General features: G+C 47.3%; 1 pseudogene; it reads right to left on the reverse strand.

Annotated features, from left to right (window-relative positions):
* Positions 1-18551, reverse strand: part of LOC116903246 — a 31019-nt pseudogene extending 12468 nt beyond the window's left edge.
* Positions 18552-19324: the final 773 nt, after the last annotated feature.

Genomic DNA, 19324 nt, shown 5'->3' on the forward strand with positions numbered 1-19324 from the left:
AATGAAATAAGCCAGTCACCAAAGCACGGCTGTGGATGACTCCATCCAGACGAAGTGCCTGGACTAGGCTTATTCACAAAGTAGCATTTAGGAGCTGGGACAAAGAAGGACAGACAGACAGTCCATGCTTAACGGGCACCAAGTTCATGTTTGAGTTTATGAGGAAGTTTCTGAGTGGATGGTGGTGACGGTTGGACCACACTGTAAATGCCGCATACGATTTGCCACTGAACTGTGCCCGTCAGAGTGGTGAAAATGATAAACCTTTATGTTGTGCGTATTTAGCACATTTAAAAAAAAATCACCAAACAAAAGAATTTGAGATTAATGGTGCTACTCCAGAAGGAGAAAAAAAATAAACAAAAATAAACAAAAACCATTCCAGACTGTTGCTAAGCTAGAAGAGAAATCATGTCTCATGAGCGCACTGTGTTTTGAAGAAGCCGAGGGAGGCAACAGCAGGTAGTGCTGTATGCTGGGAAATGGGAAGGGATGGCAAAGTCGAGAGAAAATGTGCGTTCTGCTAGACAATCCTGGGCAGAGACCCAGGGCATCTCAGAGCAGATGGCAAGTTGGATCTTGACAGTAAGGAATGGCCAAGGGAGTCTGTGTCATTGAGAAATACACCATCTATCTCAGAACTCTGGGGAATTACTTTAACACACACATTCAGTAACTCTCTCACGTATCAAACAATACCGCATCCTTCCTCAAACCTAAATAAACATCTGGCCATCCTCATTTTAATTGCAATAAGGAAACAGTTGACTAATGAAGTCACTAGTTGGCCTTCGGGTGACATTGGTGCAACTTACAATGTCTGTTCACATCAGACTCGAAATTCAGAGTGGTGTTTGCTGCAAATGCGTGGTGACGGGCAGCCCCTGCGCACTGGGCAGCACTTCCCGGGTGGGCCTTGGCGGGAGCTTTCCGGAGCAGCTGGGTGGAGGTGATCCAGTGGCGAGCCAGGAAAAGCCGGCCCACCCACGCCTCCTGTTGAAGCCAGCAGCGCTGTAGTGGGCCCTTTATACTATTTTCTAGGGGATAAAGTACATTGACTAGAATCAGGAAGAATCCTCAGGCCTTCTCGGCTCCTTTTTTTTTTTTTTTTTTTTTTTTTTTTTTTGGGCCTGGGTGTTGTGGGCGGAGTTGTGAAGGAAGCTGGTGGGTGGAGGCCGCGGAGGAGTCTGCGCTACTGGTTTCGAGATTGATCAGAAAAACAAACAAAGGCAAGTATTCTCTGAGAAAAGTAGAAAAGTCCCAACTCGTGATCAGAGGCCATCTCATTTAATAACTCCGGTCTCTTTCCATTGCCTGTATAAATCCAAGAAGCAGGCCAACCCTCAAACCCCAGGGGCTTTCACCTGCCCAGTTGAGCAAATAGAACCTGGCTGGGGTTGGGCGGGCCTTGGCAGCTCACTCTGTCCCCTGCCCTAGATCTGGGCTTCCTACTCCAACACGAGGAGACTATGACTATACTAAGGGTAACATCTGTGCCTGTGATTTTTAATGATAAGGGTGATGGAACAGGCCACAGTAAAACTCATGAAACAGAAAGTGTTTTTCCTTTAGTCCTTTTATGTCAGGAAATTACTCCACCACTACGCTACGCCCTCCATGCCTAGAAACAAATTTAGTTACCTTAACTCCACCAGCGTGCGCAGCAGGCTTTAGTTTTACAGTTGGCTGTTCTTCATCTTGAGGAAGGAACCAAGGTGGGACTAATTCTGAAAAGCAAACAAGTGGCCAGGCACATGGTACACCTGCCGGGTCCTTGATGGGTGGTTAAGGCAAAAGGGGTTCAAGTCGGAGGTCTGCTATTCTTCCACATAAACCTTTATATATTAAATCCCTAGCCCCAATTATTCAAAAATGAGGATGGATTTGGCGACAAGGCCTTTAAAAGAGGTGATGTTAATAGAGTCATTCTGGGTGGGCCATAAATCCAGTATCTCTGGCAAGTTTGTAAAAGAGCATGGGACAGACACAAGAAGACATCTGCAAGCCAAGGACACTTTGACCTTGGATTCTCGGCCTTTCAGAACTGTATGAAATAAACTTCAGCGTGTCTATGACACTTGGTTATGGCAGCCCTGGAAAGCCAATACAGGAACATGGAATAATTTTCTTGGAAAACAGTACTAATCTCATTAAACAACCATTGACCGTGTAAGCGTAGCGTGTAACACCACCTCTTGCATCTAGTAATACCCAGAAACACACACACTCATACTATATGTTCATAAACGCCATGTTTCAATGGGCTCAAACCTATTGAACTGTAATGCGAATGTGTTTTGCAACCATTTTTTTTTTTTAAATCCTTTAACAGAACTGGGGTTTTGAAGCGTAACCACATCCTTTCCTTCAGCGCTGTCTCCCTTCCTGCCAGCCAGTCGCTAAAGATGCTGTGTGCGTGCGCTTGGGACACGGACACGTGGTTGAGTGGAACGGCTGCCTCTGGAAATCGTCCTGAAAAGAGAAGACTGGATGACAGCCTCTCCACTCTTCCAAAATGGAGTCAAGAAGCATCTTCCTTCTCAGCACAGCTGCTCCGGGGAAGCTGTAAGAGGAAGCCAGTCCCTGGGGATCAGACCTCTAATGGCCCCTTTCCAGGACAAGTAAGCCACTGTTCCCCCCCCATTCACCTGTGCTCCTGGGGAGGCCAGCTGCCCTGTGGCCTACTGTTTGCTTTTGGATTTGAAACAACAGCTTCCACTGTCAGCTCTGGGGGTGGGGTAGGGTGGGGGGAGTGCCAGGTGTTCTAATATGTCAGTGGAGCCAGTCTTAAACAACAACAAAGAGAACCACAGAGAACCAAGCAGGTGGACATCAGGGGAAAGGTTCACAAGGCCCCTCACCAAGAGATGAGAAAATTAAATAAAGCAATCTATTTTCCCCTTATTCTCCTTAGCACTCATAAGGAAGTAGAAGCTCGAGGAACATGACCACTGATAGACAAGACTGGGCGAAGGGGCCTCTGCCACCTACAGCCCTGTACCTAAAATGGCCTGGAGGGTTGAGAAGTCACAATGATCAGTAAGACCAAGGGCAGGCTCCACAGCGCCAACTACCTGTTGAACACGTGAGATTCTGGCTGACTCAGGAGCACAGCACCTCAAATGCTTGCTGTTCGTAAAAGACATCAACTTTAATGACTATCAGCACTTTTGGCTGTGGTTACAGCCTAGTTTCAGCTTCTGCCTGGGTTTGTCCCCTTTCTTCTGGGGACTCTCGTGACCGCTGTCACCTCCTTTCATTAGAAGATCGGCCTGAGAATTAGCACTTCCTGTGCATTATTACTGAAGTCCCAAGAACCCAGAACTAGGAACAGCCAGCTAGCCCTGCCCACTGTGCTTCCTCAGGCTTCCCCAGAGAATAAGAAGCTAAGCTTCCCTCAGGCCTTACCTCCACACTAGAGCTGAAGAAAGGAAGTGGGTAACTGGAAAACCAAACATCAAAGCCAGCCGAGACACTAGAGCATGAGGACTAATTCAGAGATTGTAACAACTGCTGTTTTAGAAGGCAAGTAAGTATCTTTCTTTCCGTACACCTTTCCCGTAACTTCCCACCTGGTTCTATCAGGTTCTATTATTGATGCCTTCACCCAAAAGATGTCCTCCCGGGCTTCTAGACTTTCCTCAATATAACTCCTCAGTTAAGAAGCCTTTCTTGGCCACAGAGTCTAAAAATAGCGCAAATCCTGCCTGCCTTGTTTCGGTTTTCACTTGGGCACTTGACACTTTCCAACTTGCCAGTTACTGCCTTGTAGACCAGACGATATAATCTTCACGGCTACATTGTCTCCATCAGTATCCTCAGGAACTCCCTGATGACCTCAGGATCTTGGGATGTCCAAGTCCATTGTATAAACTGACGCTGTATTTGCACATAGCCTGCCTGTGACACATCCTCTCCCATGCTTTAAACCACAGTGCCTTGAACCATGAGCAGGAGGAAAGGGTTTGTTCGGCTTACACTTCCATATTGCTGTTCATTACCAAAGGAAGTCAGGACTGGAACTCACACAGGGCAGGAACCTGGAGACAGGAGCTGATGCAGAGACCATGAAGGCATGGAGGCTTACTGGCAAGCTTCTCCTAGCTTGCTCAGCCTGCTTTCTTGTAGAACCCAGGACCTCTAGCCCAGGGATGGCACCACTCACAATAGGCCGGGCACACAATAAATTAAAATCAATTCAAAATAAACACATCTGGAATCTGAGGCATTTCTGACAGTCCCCTCTGATGCCACACCTTTACTGTGGACTTGGCTCTGAATATGTATTACAATATATGTACAGCACATGTCTGTGCCCAACAACGCCAGCACAAAACACAGAACCCACCCAGACATTGCCTGGCACGCCTTGGCTCAGATTTGACCCTGTGTTATTCATTGTGGTGTTTTTGATATATAAAATGTTTTCTGATGCTATTTGATTATTTATTTATTTACTAACTTTTTATTTGTTTACCAAACAAATACAATTATTCAATTACCAGAGTTTTTGAATATTTTCCTACTACCATTCCTCTGTATGTAAAAATCAGATTCGTATGTAAAATGTAAAAATCAGTATGTGTGGGACATGATGATGCACACGTTTATTTGGTCTCAGTACTCTCAGAGGCAGATGGATTTCTGTGAGTTCAAGGCCAGCCTGGTCTACATACATAGCAAGTTCCAGAATAGCCAGGGCCACATATATAATAGAGACAACCCTGTCTCAAAGCAACAATAACAACAACAACAACATCAACAACATCAACAACAGCAACGTGCTACTTTGAATTGCTAATTTGAATATCATGAAAAATAGCTCATTGAACTTTGGTTTAGGATTAGAACACATTTTCCAATAATTTCTGAAATACATTTCTGTCATTTTGTATATTGTACCCATATTTATGCAAAACAGCATTCTTAGTGCTAATATTTATAAAACTCAAAATATCGGTCAACTTGGAAAAACATTGAGGATGCTCTAAGCCCTGCATTATGAAATATTCAGCTAATATTACATTCTGCATGTGGTAGTAAATAATCCCACCATTCCATCAGTGTGTAAATTTACTTTCATTTTCCCCTACACCCACTGAGACAGGTTTCCCTGTGTAGTCCTGGCAGTCCTGAAACTCACACTGAAGACTAGGCTGGCCTCGAACTCAGAGATCTGCCTGCCTCTGCCTCCCTAGTGCTGAGATTAAAGGCCTGTGCCACCACTGCCCAGTTGCTTTCACTTTTAATAACTATAATAAAGTTAAATGTATACCAAAGAATGGTTTGAAATTTATGTCTGTTTTATATATAACTATATACCTGGGCCACTGTTGAACAAAAGAGTTCCTGGGTAAAAAGATTTTAAAAAGACGTGTCAAATTATCTCTAATTTACCAATAAGACCTAGTATAATGTAAATTAGTTATAGTTTAAAACATATTAGTTACAATGTATAGAGAATAATAATGACAAGAAAGCCCATGTATATTTAGCACAGATGCAACTTTTTTTCACATATTTCTGATCCACTAGTGGCTGAATCCACAAGCATGGAACAGACAGGAAGGAGGGCGAGTCGAAGGAAGGAACATGTCTGATTTGCTCAATGCTCCAAGCCTTCAAACAGTGCCTGGCACAGAGCAGAGGTTCACACAGGTTGGTCGAATGAACAAAGCAGCCTTGAACCCAGCACCATGCAGTCTCCATCCTTTTCCTGACCACGAGGGAAATGCTGCTCTATCAGCCAGCATCACAGACAGGCCAACCAACAGAATGAGGGGCTGGAGGACCCAAAGAGGAGCAAACGCGCGCGTGCTGTTTGAATCTTCTTTGAGAAAGACTAGAAAAGCAAAGGCAGGCAGAGGGACCCAGGAGAAAACAGAAAAATAGCAGCTGAGTCCAGGCTGCTGCAGGAAGGAAAACATACAAACAAGAGGTGGCAGGAAAGTAAGAGCAAAGCTCTGAGGTACAGGAGTGAGCACCGTCCCCAGAGCTTTCCTTCAGCAACAGATGGAGAAAGGAAAAAATGTGTATGACTTCCTGGAGACTCTGGGAAGGAGAGAGGACCACCATCATATAGAAGAGTAACCGTCTAACCTCGTGGGAGTCTGCTGAGGCTTGTCTGAGAGTAAGCTTCAGGTGGGGGTGGGGGTGGGGGGTGGGGTGGTCAGAAATGATAAGGCCCTCGTGAGGATGAAGGAGGGGAAGGCTGAGTGCCAAGAATCTTTTTAGAAGTGACCCAGTGGAAAGTCAAGGAGTCTGAGCAGAGACCTCGCACTGGAGACAAATCAAGAGGAATGCAAAGTGTTCCTCAACCGCTCTGGGGAGCAAAAGAAAGACCCAGAGCCAGACCATGCCAGGACCTACTCATGATACAAGGCTACTCTGGGCTTCAGTGGCAACTGTGCCCAGGAGCTGTGGCTGAAATCTCCTTTTTAATAATGACTTTTAGAAGTGACACAGAAGTAGCCCAGAAGTACTCTCAGAGTCAGAACCCAGCATCTCTGAGAAGAGTTGGAGCATTCAAACTAGCTCGAAATCCCATCCTTTGAGGTATCTTGTTAGGAAAACACTTTAGAGGACCAAAGAGCCATAGCAGTACATGAGGACACAGGAGAATGAAGGTTAAGAAGAGAAGGGTTATTTCTCTGGATAGGGTGGGGGTGGGGTGGAGGGAGGGGTAGGAGTTGGAGGGGTGGGGATGGAGGGGGAAGAGGTGGGGGGAAAGGGGGTAGAACCCAGGGTCTCACACTTACACTGACAGGCATGGCTTAATAGAGAGGTGCTAGACTCTTCTCCAGGGAAATGACCAGAAGGGCAGTGGGACTTCCTGGAAGCTTATAAAAAGCTTTTCCACCATTTCCCATAGTTCACAGTCCTCTCTGTTTAACCACTGAATTAAAAAAAAAAAATCACCCACAGGAGTGAAACAACAGAATAACTGAGATTTGCTTTACAACTCTGTAGCAAAGCGAGCAGGTTGGGGGAGGGGGAGGGAGGCACCGTAATGGAGAACTTGGTACACATGCTGAAGCCAGGAGAGGGTTACATAAGGATCTCTGCAGCCAGAAGCAGCACCTGGGAATTCTAACAAGTTGCAAAGTCTCAAGCTGGGGCCAACCCCAGGTCTCCCAAATAAAATAACCTCTGGGGCTAGGGCCCAGCAATCTGTGTTTTAACAAGCCCCCCAGAGGATTCTGCTCAGCTACTCTGATACACCCTCAAATTGAAGACCCGCTGAATAAATATCATTCTCTCCCTTTTTGTGTAAGCAATGGATTTCCATAATAAAGGGTTTTAAAAACCATCCCTGTGGGCATTTTTGTTGTTGAGTTTTTTTTTTTTTTCTTAGATCATTTGTCTCCAACTGCTATTTAACTTTTTTTTTTTTTTTTCAAATCTTCTCCTGGAACCAGAACAAAAAGCCAGAAGGCAGAAGAAACTACGACACCCACTCACTCTCTCTGTGCCTGTCTCTGTGTCTCTGCCCTCTGTCTCTGTCTCTGTCTCTCTGTCTCTCTCTCTGTCTGTCTGTCTCTCTCTCTCTCTCTCTCTCTCTCTCTCTCTCTCTCTCTCTCTCTCTCTCCCCTCCCCTCCCAACCCCCAGCAGCAACGGAGTTTGCAAATATAAACTTCCTGTCAGAGACATTGGGGTAAGCAGGCACACACACTCTTGTGCATACACCACTCACACCTGAAAGCTGCCTACACCTGATGACCTTAGAGCAGCTCCCAGGGTGCTGCTTGGGCTCTTGGAGTAGCGCTGCTGCCTTCTCTGAAACTTCATTAGGTGCTCCCAGAACAGGCTACTTGGGGCCCAGGCGCGGCTGTCTCAACTGTCTAAAAATCCAGGTGGCTCTGCATAGTTGCCCGGGGACGCAAGAAATGTTCCTCTTTACTCGGTTGCCTTCCGAAATTGTAGCAAATCAAAAGAGATCTTTGCCCTCTGTTACTCTACAGGAAAACAGAGAAAGGACTGAGCTAGCCAGAGGTCTTCTCACGGTCCCTTCCAGGCACGACAAACTCAAGCGTTCTTCGTGGTGGGTACGAATGAAAGGCCAAATGAGACCTGGGGGCTGCGGGAGGGGAAGGGTTAACAAGCTGGGGCCACCTCTCCCTGTATTTAGTACTCTGACTTCCAATCTACTGCGCTGCCTGCCTCACTTGTGTACTGTAAAACAATCCTTTTGTTTCCTCTTTAAGACATTAGCCTCAGGGGCCATTATAGGAAAGAAAGGTAGCAGGGTTCTTTTATCTGCAAGAATCCATTAAGCGTGGCCTTTGTGCACCAGGGCAAGGCGCTCCTTCATTGGCAACATCTCAAGGGATTCCTAAGGGGGACCCCTCCCCAGCGATGACTCTTATCCACCAGTACCCAGTACGCTCAACAACTGGGACCTAGCGGGGGTGGGGTGGGCACCAGAGAACAAGCACCCTGCCTAAAGAGTTAACATAGTTGGATATGGAGTCCATCCACCGTCAAGGTGCCCCCGCCCCCAAGGTCTCCCGGTGTCCTATCATCATGCTGTGGGTCATTGCGTACCCAGGAAGGGCAACTTCCCAAAGAGAAAAGAAAAAAATGCTCTTCCCTTCGGTTTGTTCTGGTCTCATTGCAATCTGTGAGCTCTTTATCCCACCACCCAAAGCTGAGGAAAGGGGCGCGGGGGGTGGGGTGGGGGGGTACGATTGAACCTGATGCAGACAAGACTTAAGGCACAGGTGGCTGTCCTCAGCGCGCGGTGGGTCGATGCAGGCCACTTATGAATATTTCTTGCAGGAGCATCTGGACCCACTCTCCCCACACACGTCCCTTCTGCTGGTAAAATTGTGGGGCAGCCTCTAGTCATAAGAGTAGGGGTACCAAAAGGAGGCGTCTGTTGGTTTTGTTTTGTTTTACCTTTCCTAGGAAGCTGTGTTACAAAAAATCCGCTGGGAAGCTAGGGCACTGCACCTAACAACCATCAATCATTTGTGTCTTCCCCAAGTACCAGCCGACCCAAATGTCCATTCAAACAGTACGCTAGAATGACTTACCTAGTGGCCCAGTCAAAATAACAAAAGCCACGGACAGGCTTCAGGCGCATGGACCAGAGAGAGAGCTTTGAGTTCTGGTCTTTTGAGTGCAGAGGCTGAGGGAGGGGAAAGGTTCTGGGGCGGTCCAGGGTCACATTTTCGCTAATCTTAAGGGACCCACAGCCCCTTTGGCACTGCTAAGGATTCAAATCTTCAACAGAAGTACAGGGCTTAAGGAGAGCTTCACATCGAAACTCTATCTACATTTTCTGTTAAAGCTTGGCAAAGACAAAATATAGGACTTGGGTCGCCTGCATGCAGTCTCTGTGGAATGGCCGCCTCTGGATCTTCTGCCTTTCCGCTCTGAAGAAAAATCTTCCCTGCGCTTCCCACATGTTATCCACTGGCTTCCCCAGACCAAGTGGCCACTGCCCTGCTAGGCTCCTCGAAGAAAGAGAGGGAGGAGGGGGAGGGAGAGAGGGAGCAAGGCTGTTTAAGGGACAATGTCACTTTCCTCTTCATCAAGATTCTTTGTCAATTGCTGGGGAAATAATTGACCCCGAGCTACTTCAGTCACAACCAATAGAAAAATGGGATGGTGATGTGTCCAGCTGTTAGGGGGAGGAAGGCAAGCTAGCGGCTGGAGAACAAAGGTATCAAGGAAGGAGCTGATGCTAAAAAACAAGGAAAGCTTCGTGTGGGAACTCTCGGAAAGCGTGAATTACACACACACACACACACACACACACACACGCGCGCACCAACAGGCGCATGCACACACACAAAAATAAAACCTAGAATTCTATTCCTTTGTCCTAACTCTAAGGTTGCGGTTCTGAACGCTGGCTTTGGAGAGTTTAAGGAGACTCCCAACACCAGGAGCCCTGTTATAAAGCGACCCAGCGTCAGGTCTCTGACCCTCCCCTTAACCTACATCAGGCACTTTTCTTCCAATATCCTTCACTCAGAGTGACTCAATTGGTGACTGATTCAGGGGCCCCAGGAATGATCTGGGATTTCAGTGAGTATTGTTGGGAAGGGAGCTAAGTATTTCCAATAAATAGCAAGAGAGTAGAGGAGGTAAGGGAAAGAAAAGAAAAAAAAAAAGGCGAGAGAAACCCAGCATTTGTCTTTCCTTGGGGGAGTTCATAGTTAAGAATAACAAATCTCATATTCCCCGACCATAATGGTCAGACATCATGAGATGTATCGGGCTGATCCTGATCCATGTTGGACCCATCAGGTATAAATCGATAAGGACGCATGATGTCACCCATGTGGTAACAAGTGAGAACCGTATCAAACGGCCCCTCAGCTGGACCTCAGATAATGTGCTCTCTGCCTGTGCTATGTGATCTCCAAAACAGAGAGACGAGGAAGCAGGGAACCAAGAAGTTTCTGCTCGCCACTGCTCATTATAGTGTACAACTGAACTAGCTTAGAGGATACCGATGAAAAGCCACCACGGGGACGAACTTCTCCACACCTAGCACTGAAACCCCGAGGGCAAAGATTAGTATCTGAATGGCGCAAACACCGATCCTTTAACAGAAGAGCTCAGGAGACCCACAAACAATATTCTTCAACAGCCTCTATGTCTTTCCTCCAAAGTTACAGGGAGCATTGGATATGTAGGTGAGGTTCCCCCAAAAGAAAAGTCATCAGGGTACAGAAAGCAGGGTACGTCTGACGCTGGCGAGGCGCTGTACGAATGCCTGGTCACAAAGACTTGATACCACTGCAGAAATTGCCCCCAGTACTGTGGTACATTTTTATTCAATTGTTCTTTTAAAGTGTTTGTTAATAATCTAAGGTGATCCAAGGTAAAGGGCTAAGGCAGAATGCAGTGCACACACTAGGTCGGTCCATGTGTGGAGTGCTCACCCCCAAAGTGATGACATTAGCAGGTGGGGCCTTCGAGAGATGACTGTCATGAGGTCAGAGCATTTACAAATGGGATTCAAATCAGTGTAAAAGAAACCCAGCCCCGGGGTTGGGGATTTAGCTCGGTGGAGAGTGCTTGCCTAGCAAGCACAAGGCCCTGGGTTCGGTCCCCAGCTCCGGGGAAAAAAAAAAAAAAAAAGAAACCCAACCTCTCTACCACGCAGTAATGAGGCTGGAAGTCTCCATCTATAACTCCAACACTGCCTTTCTTGATTTTAGACTTCACAGCCTCTAGAGCTCCGGGCAGTTGATATCTCCCCAGACGCTGACATTCTGTCCTAGCAAGACACCCTGGACAGCAAGCGCATTTGCAAACTGCCCCTACCTCTCTGGAGCTCTTCCCGTATGTTCCCCGAGGTTCCGTTACATCAAGACACACTCAGTAGCTGCACCTTGCTTCTCTCGGGATGGTTAACTCCAACTAGCTGAGCTTTTGTTAGAGATGAGACCCCTGCTGAAGGGATCCTCTAGCTGCCTTGATGCTCAGAGGAGAGTGATCTTTCATTTGAAGCCAGAGACTTTTTTTTTTTACATATACTGTCCATTGAAAAGAGCTAACTCTGAACTACTTCTGTTCTAGTCCCATCTAGAATGTTCTTTCTAGGTCAGAAATGTGCCAGTCGCGCTCCCTCACACCCCACCATTTCAACCTCACTTAACGGTTCAGAGATGACGTGCTTCTTGCCCTAATAACAGCCCTGTGTTTGCATAGAGCAAATTCTCTGTGGCCATTCTTCCTTGGAATCCCTAACACTCACTTGCAAAGTAGAAACCAAGACAAGGGTAAAATCAATGGCCACCATAACTCATAAGGATAGAGGATGGTCTTTAAGGAGAAAGAAGCCTTACGCTTGGTTTCATTAGCCCTGTATTAAATATAATATATCAAAATGTTCCAGCTCTAACCTAGAACACATTTGTGATTTGGTAGACATGATCTTCATTGATTGGGCACTATTCTGTCATAAAAGAATATTCTAGACCCAAAGAAAGAAATTATAGTGCAAATCACTAGTCTAGACTAGAAAAATCAGATGTTTTTAAAGTATATAGCTTTTATTTTTGATTGTATGTTCATTATTCTGTGAAAAAAACCTACAAAAGTTAAATACTATAAATCAAAAAATGTATGTATCTTTTATAGATAGCAGGATAGTACTGCTCAATAATTTTTGCTTGGTTTCTTTCTTTCTTTCTTTCTTTCTTTCTTTCTTTCCTTCTTTCTTTCTCACCGTAAGCTCTGGCTGAACCCACAGAGATCTGCCTGCATCTGCTTTCTGGGTGCTATGATAAAGGCATGCATATGGCCTCACTAACTCTTCCTTAGCTCACTTCCCTAAACTGTTAGGGTGGTTATGAGTTCTTTTGGACGGAATAAAGGATAAGTCCAACCCATACCCATTTGTTTGTGTTCCAGCACTGGACTCACTACCCCTAAACTGTGACTTAACAAGTAGGTTTCCTGCAAGCTGATAAGCGGTGAGCTCAACAAACCGGAAGGGGAAGTACCCCAAGAGAAGGAGCAGTCGCTCCGTGCTCCCCTCTACCTGCCTTGGTGGCTTCTCCTCTAACGCTCTCCTAGCAAATGAGACTGCATCGATGATTTTACAGCCAAGATACTGAAGGCCCCAAAGAACAATATAGGTAAGACAGCCAAGAAGTTCCTGATGGTCAGGCTGTTCTCATTCAGGCTTTCTTCCTGCTCCATGAAAGACAACAGCACGAGAGGAATTGTCATTTCATGTGCTCCTTAAGCAAGCAGATATCGACATTCTATACATTCAACCAGAAGTTCTAGGTATTAAAACCTGCTAAACCACACCCCTTACACTGAATCAACACACACACACACACACAGAGAGAGAGAGAGAGAGAGAGAGAGAGAGAGAGAGAGAGAGAGAGAGAGAGAGAGAGAGCTAGACCAACTATGAGAGCCCTTGGAGCTGCTAATGCCCCACTCACTGGCCAATTAGATCTTCTCTTTCCCAGAATTTGAATAAAGAGAAGGACGCACCATGACAAAGGCGAAGGTAATCTTTTCAGCACAGACTTCCACTGGGTCAGGTAGGGGATAGAACAGGAGTCAGTGGAGGGTAGGGCTCCATGGATCTGCTCTGGTATGCTACAATGCAGGGGGAGGGGAGTCGAAATGAAAGAGGGTCCACTTTGCTCTGCAAAGTTCAGAAGAGCTGCCCCCTGCTCAGGGCTTCCCCATGAGCAACACTCTTTGAAGCCTGCTGTGCTGGAGCAATACCTTCTTTTAACTGAGCTAGCTCGAGTAAATTTCTTCCCTCACGACCGAAGATCTGAGACTCCAGCATAAATAAACACAGATAAGAGAAGCGTTTTCTCAAGCCTGTGCTGTTGCTTTGCTGTTGATGAGCGGTGTTCCCTGTTCCCGAGTGCATTCCCACCTGGCTGTCCCCTCAGGAACTCCAATTTCAACATACAGAAAAACAAAGGCTCCACACACACCCCCAGCATGCTCCATGTCCCCTTGTTTCCAGCCTCATTGAATGAATGCCATACTCCCTCTAATTGCTTAAGGCCAGAAGCCTAGGACTATCCTTGACTTTTCTTCTTCGTTTTCTTCTTCAACCATAACGAGCTCTCTCAAATACCATCCCAACCGGCCCACCCCTTTGCCTTCATTTACTCTGCTGTAGTCTAGGCTTCATAGCCTTCATCTATCCCATAGTACCTGGTTCCCTTCCCCCTGTCTCGTTCTTCTCTAACAACCAGATGGACCCTGTAACACTCTAGTCTTGTTGGTGTACACACACACACACACACACACACACACACACAGAGCATTTACAACCCTACAGTGGCTTCCCTTTGCCTTTTAAGGTAAAATCAAAACTCATGTACATGGCTTACAAGGCCTTGCTCATTAGCCTCTCTAATCCTGTCTCTCAGCATCCTGCCTTCAATCTGCCGAAGCTGGACCTCTTCAGTTCCTCAAAACTGTCATGCTTCTATGCCCCCAAGGAGTTGTGTGTGCTTTGTACCCCCTCTTCTGATGAACCCTTCCTCTTTCTCCATGCCACAGTTTAGATTCTGTCCTCCGTGAAGCTTAAGTAGCCCAAATATACATTCCTATAACCTTCGGTATATGACCACCCAGGCCATGGGCAGACCTTCACCATGACTAATTATAGCTACTATGACTCTTTCTTCGGGGAAAGAAACGCCAGCAGGTATGGATTGCTCAGTGAGACCCCAAATCTGAAGTGCATTGCCTTCTTAAGAAACTCTGAAGACATGAATAAACCCTTGTATCTCGACTTCGTCCTCACGGCCAGGACTGTAGAGACGTGGTAATCAATCAGCTCCTCTAACAACTTCATTTCTGCTCACACCCTTACAAATATGGAGGGAAATCGCCGGGCTTGGCAGCAAGTGTTCAGACTGGCATGCCCATCTTGCCAGCCCCTGGGTTTTTTCAGCAGTCAGGGCGGGCTGGAAGTACAGCAGGGGAGACAGCTCATAACCAACTTCCGAGGGCCCTTCGAAGGAAATCCCTGCCACCCAGCAAGGAGCCAGGGGCCCTGAGGTAAATAGGATGTGGGCAGCCATGTAGAGTCACTGCTAGGGTACTTTCCTAAGCGAGGGCCTGCCACTGACTTCCCATTAAAAAAAAGGCAAGAGCACAGGCCTGGTTCTTTTTCTCTCCATTTCTTTCTCTTGCCCCTATTCTAACCAATGACGAGAACACCCCTGTCCATGAAGAACCCAAGTTTAGGAAGAGAAAGGTCGGGAAAGAGAGAGGAGAGGTTAGGACTTGTCCCAGGAATTTTGTCCCAGGTTTGGTGCTTCATAGGAAGTAACTGCATGTACCAGCTCCCTGGATGCCAGACACAGAAGAAGACCAGGGATGGTGATGGCAAGATACCCCAGCACCCCTGGAGTAAAGACAGAACAGATGTGGGAGTGGAAGGAAATGCCAAGTGTGGTACAAGAGGAATAGAAGGACCTGGAGAAAGGCAAAACACATTTCTGGACTGCCTTACGGGCACAACCTAGTCTTGATCATAAATAGTAGTGAGACCGGTATTGTGGGTGGCTCTCCTCACCCGTCACATACCTACATTTCTTCCCATGATTCTCTGCTCCGTAAGATATGCGTGTCCACATCTTCCCTCCCAAACTGGAACTCGGTCTTTTGGCTCTGCTACAGTTCCTGCCTCTGGTGAGTACGGATGTCAAGCGCAGACAGCGAAAGGTCCTCTGGTGTGGGACCTTCAAGGTTCTGCTGGCTTGAGATGGCCAGAGCCAGGGCATTGTGAGCTGCAGTAATGGCAGAGTCCCTGACAGTGTCCCGATGAGAGCTCCAGCAAGCACAGAACTAGAAAATGCTAGATAAAGACCATCTTCTACCATTTCTCCCTGGGCCTATAACACAGCCCTTCTTCCTCTGCTGCTCAAGTCCACCCCGACTCTCTGCTTTAACCATGTCTCCCCCATATAATATCTTTGTTGCTTAGTCTCAGTGCACATATCAGCCCCCTCCCCCCAATGAGAGGAAGGCTTTCTGTCCGAAGTTTTATCCGAAAAATACATTATGTTTATCCAAAAGTTGTCCTAAGTAGGATATCCAGGTCTGGGCATTTAGTTCAATGACAGAACACTTGACTTGCGTGGATCATGTTGTAAATTGGATCTCCAATACCAAAGAGGTGAAATTCAGACATTCTTTCTTCGATCTTCCTAAGTAGACTATGTTGCCAGAAGAGCACGGCTATGGTGCATCTTGTTCCCGCCCCTGATCTGGGCACCAGAGGAAGCACGTGGCTTTTGTTGAGACTGCTCAAAGTGTGTCAAACTGAATTCAATGAAATTAAACCTTCAAACCCACAAACAAGTAGCCAAATATCAAAAATCAAGAGGTTGGCTGTTAAAAGTTAACCACAATTATTTTTTTTTTCTCTAAGCTCTCAAACAGTAGTCATAGTGTCTGTGTCCTGTGCCCCCCCACCCCACCCATCCCTAACATTCCTTTCCTTTGACCAGGTTGAAAGTGATTCCCAGTGGTTAAAGGAAACCTATGGCTTAAAAAAGACAGTCATCACTGAAAAGCATTTTAAACACACAGTAAAAAGGAAAATCTCCAAAGGAGATAAAGGGTGTCAGGAGTGGGGTGTCTCTTTTCTATGAACAGCTCTGAGATGGGGCCTGTCTAGCTGTCCCACTCAGCAGGGAAACTGGTGGTGGCCTCCCTTAACCCTTCAAGGCTCCCACCTCAGCAAGACGCTAGGGCAGATCAGAGCCAGTCATGCACTCCTTGCTGACTGGAAGAAAACAGCAAAGGAAGAGGGAAAAAAAAGACGGTTCCGTCGCCGCTTCCCCACCCCCAGCCTTTCTTCTCCCAAAGAGCCCTCTGTTCAGAGAAATTAAAGGACTCTGATAGCAGACCACAGATTCATGACAGAAAAGCTCCTGTGCGGCAGAGGTCGTTTTTGTGGGTACTCAGACACTGGATACTTTTTTTGTTCCTGAACTTTTGGAGACCATTTTTATAGAAAGGCTGTTTGTTCCTGGACAAACACCAGCAAAGAAGCCTTGAAGGGGAGGGGGGGATTTCTGTTTTGCACGACAGAGAGAGAGAGAGAGAGAGAGAGAGAGAGAGAGAGAGAGAGAGAGAGAGAGAAGCACACTTAGGTAGAAGGACCCAGACTGATTTGTTTACTGTTGCTGGCAGCTCTTATTTACAAGTTCCTGTGCCCCTGTGGTAAGAAATGCTATTTTTAAGAAGTTAAAAAAAAAAACCCACACAAACCTCCAAACTGAGGGTTCTTCTTCCCTTTCCTGCCCTCCCTCAGCCCCACTTTCGTTTTACAAATGGCCAAGTCAAAGCAACCAGGAAGCCCCTTTCTTTTTCTCACAGACTCCCTTGGAAACGAGCTATCCTTGAACCCGGAAGGCATCTCTCCCCAGCCGTCAGAGAAATTCCACTTTCCACACCCTGATATATTCCCTTTCAGCAAACCAACTCCAGGCCTAGTTAAACCTACAGGCTGACTTCGGTTTCCTACCCCCTCGCAATTTTGCTTTTCCACATACACATGGGCAGTTTCTAAAATCAAGCCGGCAAGATGTTAACTGAATGCTCTTTTCACAGAGGATGTGCTGCAAAAGAGAAAGGGGAAATAAAGGCTTGTCACAACTGGGTCACTAACCGTGTGACTAAGCACAGTTGCCTAGAACCACAGAGACTGGCTTTGGCCTGACTTGGTCACTTGTAAGCCACACAGTGACCCAGCCATCTGTAGGAGTTTTGGCTTGAGGGGCAGACAGTTCTCCCCAGACCTGTCACTTCTTTACCAGGGAGGGCTTCCCTGTACTTGTAGCAACCAAGATGGAGCCTGTCCTCTAAAACCTCTTGATATTTCACATCCTCCCTGGAACACCACAGCAATTCATTTAGCAACCTTGGATGCCAAAAAGGACACGTCCAGAATGTAGTTTTCAAAGGAAAGAGAGGGGGAGGTAACTAGAAAAAAAAAATTTCCCTAGTTTCAGATCCTTTGTTGCACACAAAAGTCAGTATTGCTCCCAAATTGGTAAAATCCACAAAGCTTCCCAGTCACTAAAACAATTCAAGGAATTTTCAGGACCTTTGCCCAAGGGTCCCAGAAGAATTCTAAACTGGAAGCACCTAAGGTCAGCAAAGCAGAGTCCTCTCAGAGATCAACAGAGAATATTGTAAGAAGCCATTAACCTCTTCCCTTCCTGCCACCCAAGTTGAGGGGGTGGGGATTGTTCACTTCAGGCCGGCAGGAGGAAAATCAAAATGGCGACCCAAAGCCTTATTTATTAAAAAGAAGCATAAAGATAGCTGTGCTGTGTGTGTCTAAAGGACGTACAGGGTTTGTTTTGTTCTGAGTAATCTAGGGACAGTTAGTCCACTATACAGTGGCCTAAGCCACCTGCCCCTTTACCCGTGTCCCCTCACCCTACTCACCCGGGCCTCCATTAAAATCCCACTTTCTTCTTATATCATTAATTCAACATAATAACTGCTCTCTCTGTCTTGGAAGGGACAAGAGTCTTCTCCAAAAAGGACTCAGAAAGCAACAAATGGGAAGGAAACAGACAAAGCTTGTGAAATCCCAAACCCTGTTGGTAGAACGACATCATAAATTATGGATCCGTCGAGCCGCCTCCGGCCTGTCACTGCTTGGTTTGTCTCCATGGACGTGCCGGGCGCGGGTGACACTGTTGTCCTGGAGCACTGGTCTCTGAACCTCAGATCTCTCCCCACCCCCACCGCCTCCTCCGGCCTTTCCCTGGCGCCCCGCGGGGCAGCCCGGCCTGGGGCCGCGGGGACAGAGCGGTGCTCAGCCCCGAGGGACGCACCAGCTGCAGGGACGACGCCCCCCAGCCGGCCGAGCACAGGCTCGCCTTTGTTCCCGGGGACTCCCGCGGGGACACCCGGAGCTGGCCTGGGCGCTCAGGTCCCAGCGGGGCCAGGCCGAGTGGAGGACGCCAAGGCGCCCAGGGCGGGCGAGCAGGGAGGGTGAAGGAGCCTGTGCTGACTTGGCGGCCTTCATGGGCGGCGTGGCAGGGGCCCCGGGGGCAGCCTGCGACATCTGTGCGAGAGGGGGAGAGAGAGCGCGGTGGGGGCGGGGGGGTCGTTACAATCAGGACGCCCATCTGGCCGGGCTTTGCTCTGGTGCCAGAAAGCCAAGAGGCAGAAGTCAAGGTTAAACGCTGCGGCGGGGCTACGGCCCCCTTCGCCGGGCCCGACTCCCTGCAGGAGCCCCGCGCCGGCCTCGCCGCCCCACCTTGCCCTTTGTCTTTGCCGGAGCAGATGTGCGGTGACCCCTGCTAGCATCCGTGCTGTCAGGATTAAAGAAGCCTCCACCCCATTTAGCAACTGCAACTCTCGTCCCCCGACCCTCGCCAACCCACCGCTTGGGGATGGGGGAGGTTGTTTGTTTGTTTTGCTTTTTTTTTCTTTTTTTCTTTCTTTCTTTTCTTTCTTTCTTTCTTTTTTTTTTTTTTTTTGAGGTTTTGCAATAAGTCCAAAGCAGTCATCATAAGGTGCACAAAGCCCTCGGTTCACATTTAAATTTGTGTGCCAAGTTGGCTGCTGTTAGACCCTTTTAGCGGCGGAACCGTCACCACAGACACAATGAATTGTGAGATTAAAGTTTAAAAAAAAAAAAAAAAACTCATCCTGCAGATGTCTGCTGAAGGCTGTTCCACCGGAGAGTGTGAAAGGTCTTTGGTTGCATGGAAGCCTGTGTCTGTAAAGCCAACAGCCTCCCATTTGTCCTCTGGTCATTAGTCCTTAGTATCCCTTTTAAAAAAATTAATGATGAAAGTTATCACGCTCAAACCTAAGCAACCTCTTTGACAA

This window comes from Rattus rattus, chromosome 1 (genome assembly GCF_011064425.1).
Source record: "Rattus rattus isolate New Zealand chromosome 1, Rrattus_CSIRO_v1, whole genome shotgun sequence".
NCBI classification, from domain to species: Eukaryota; Metazoa; Chordata; class Mammalia; order Rodentia; family Muridae; genus Rattus; species Rattus rattus.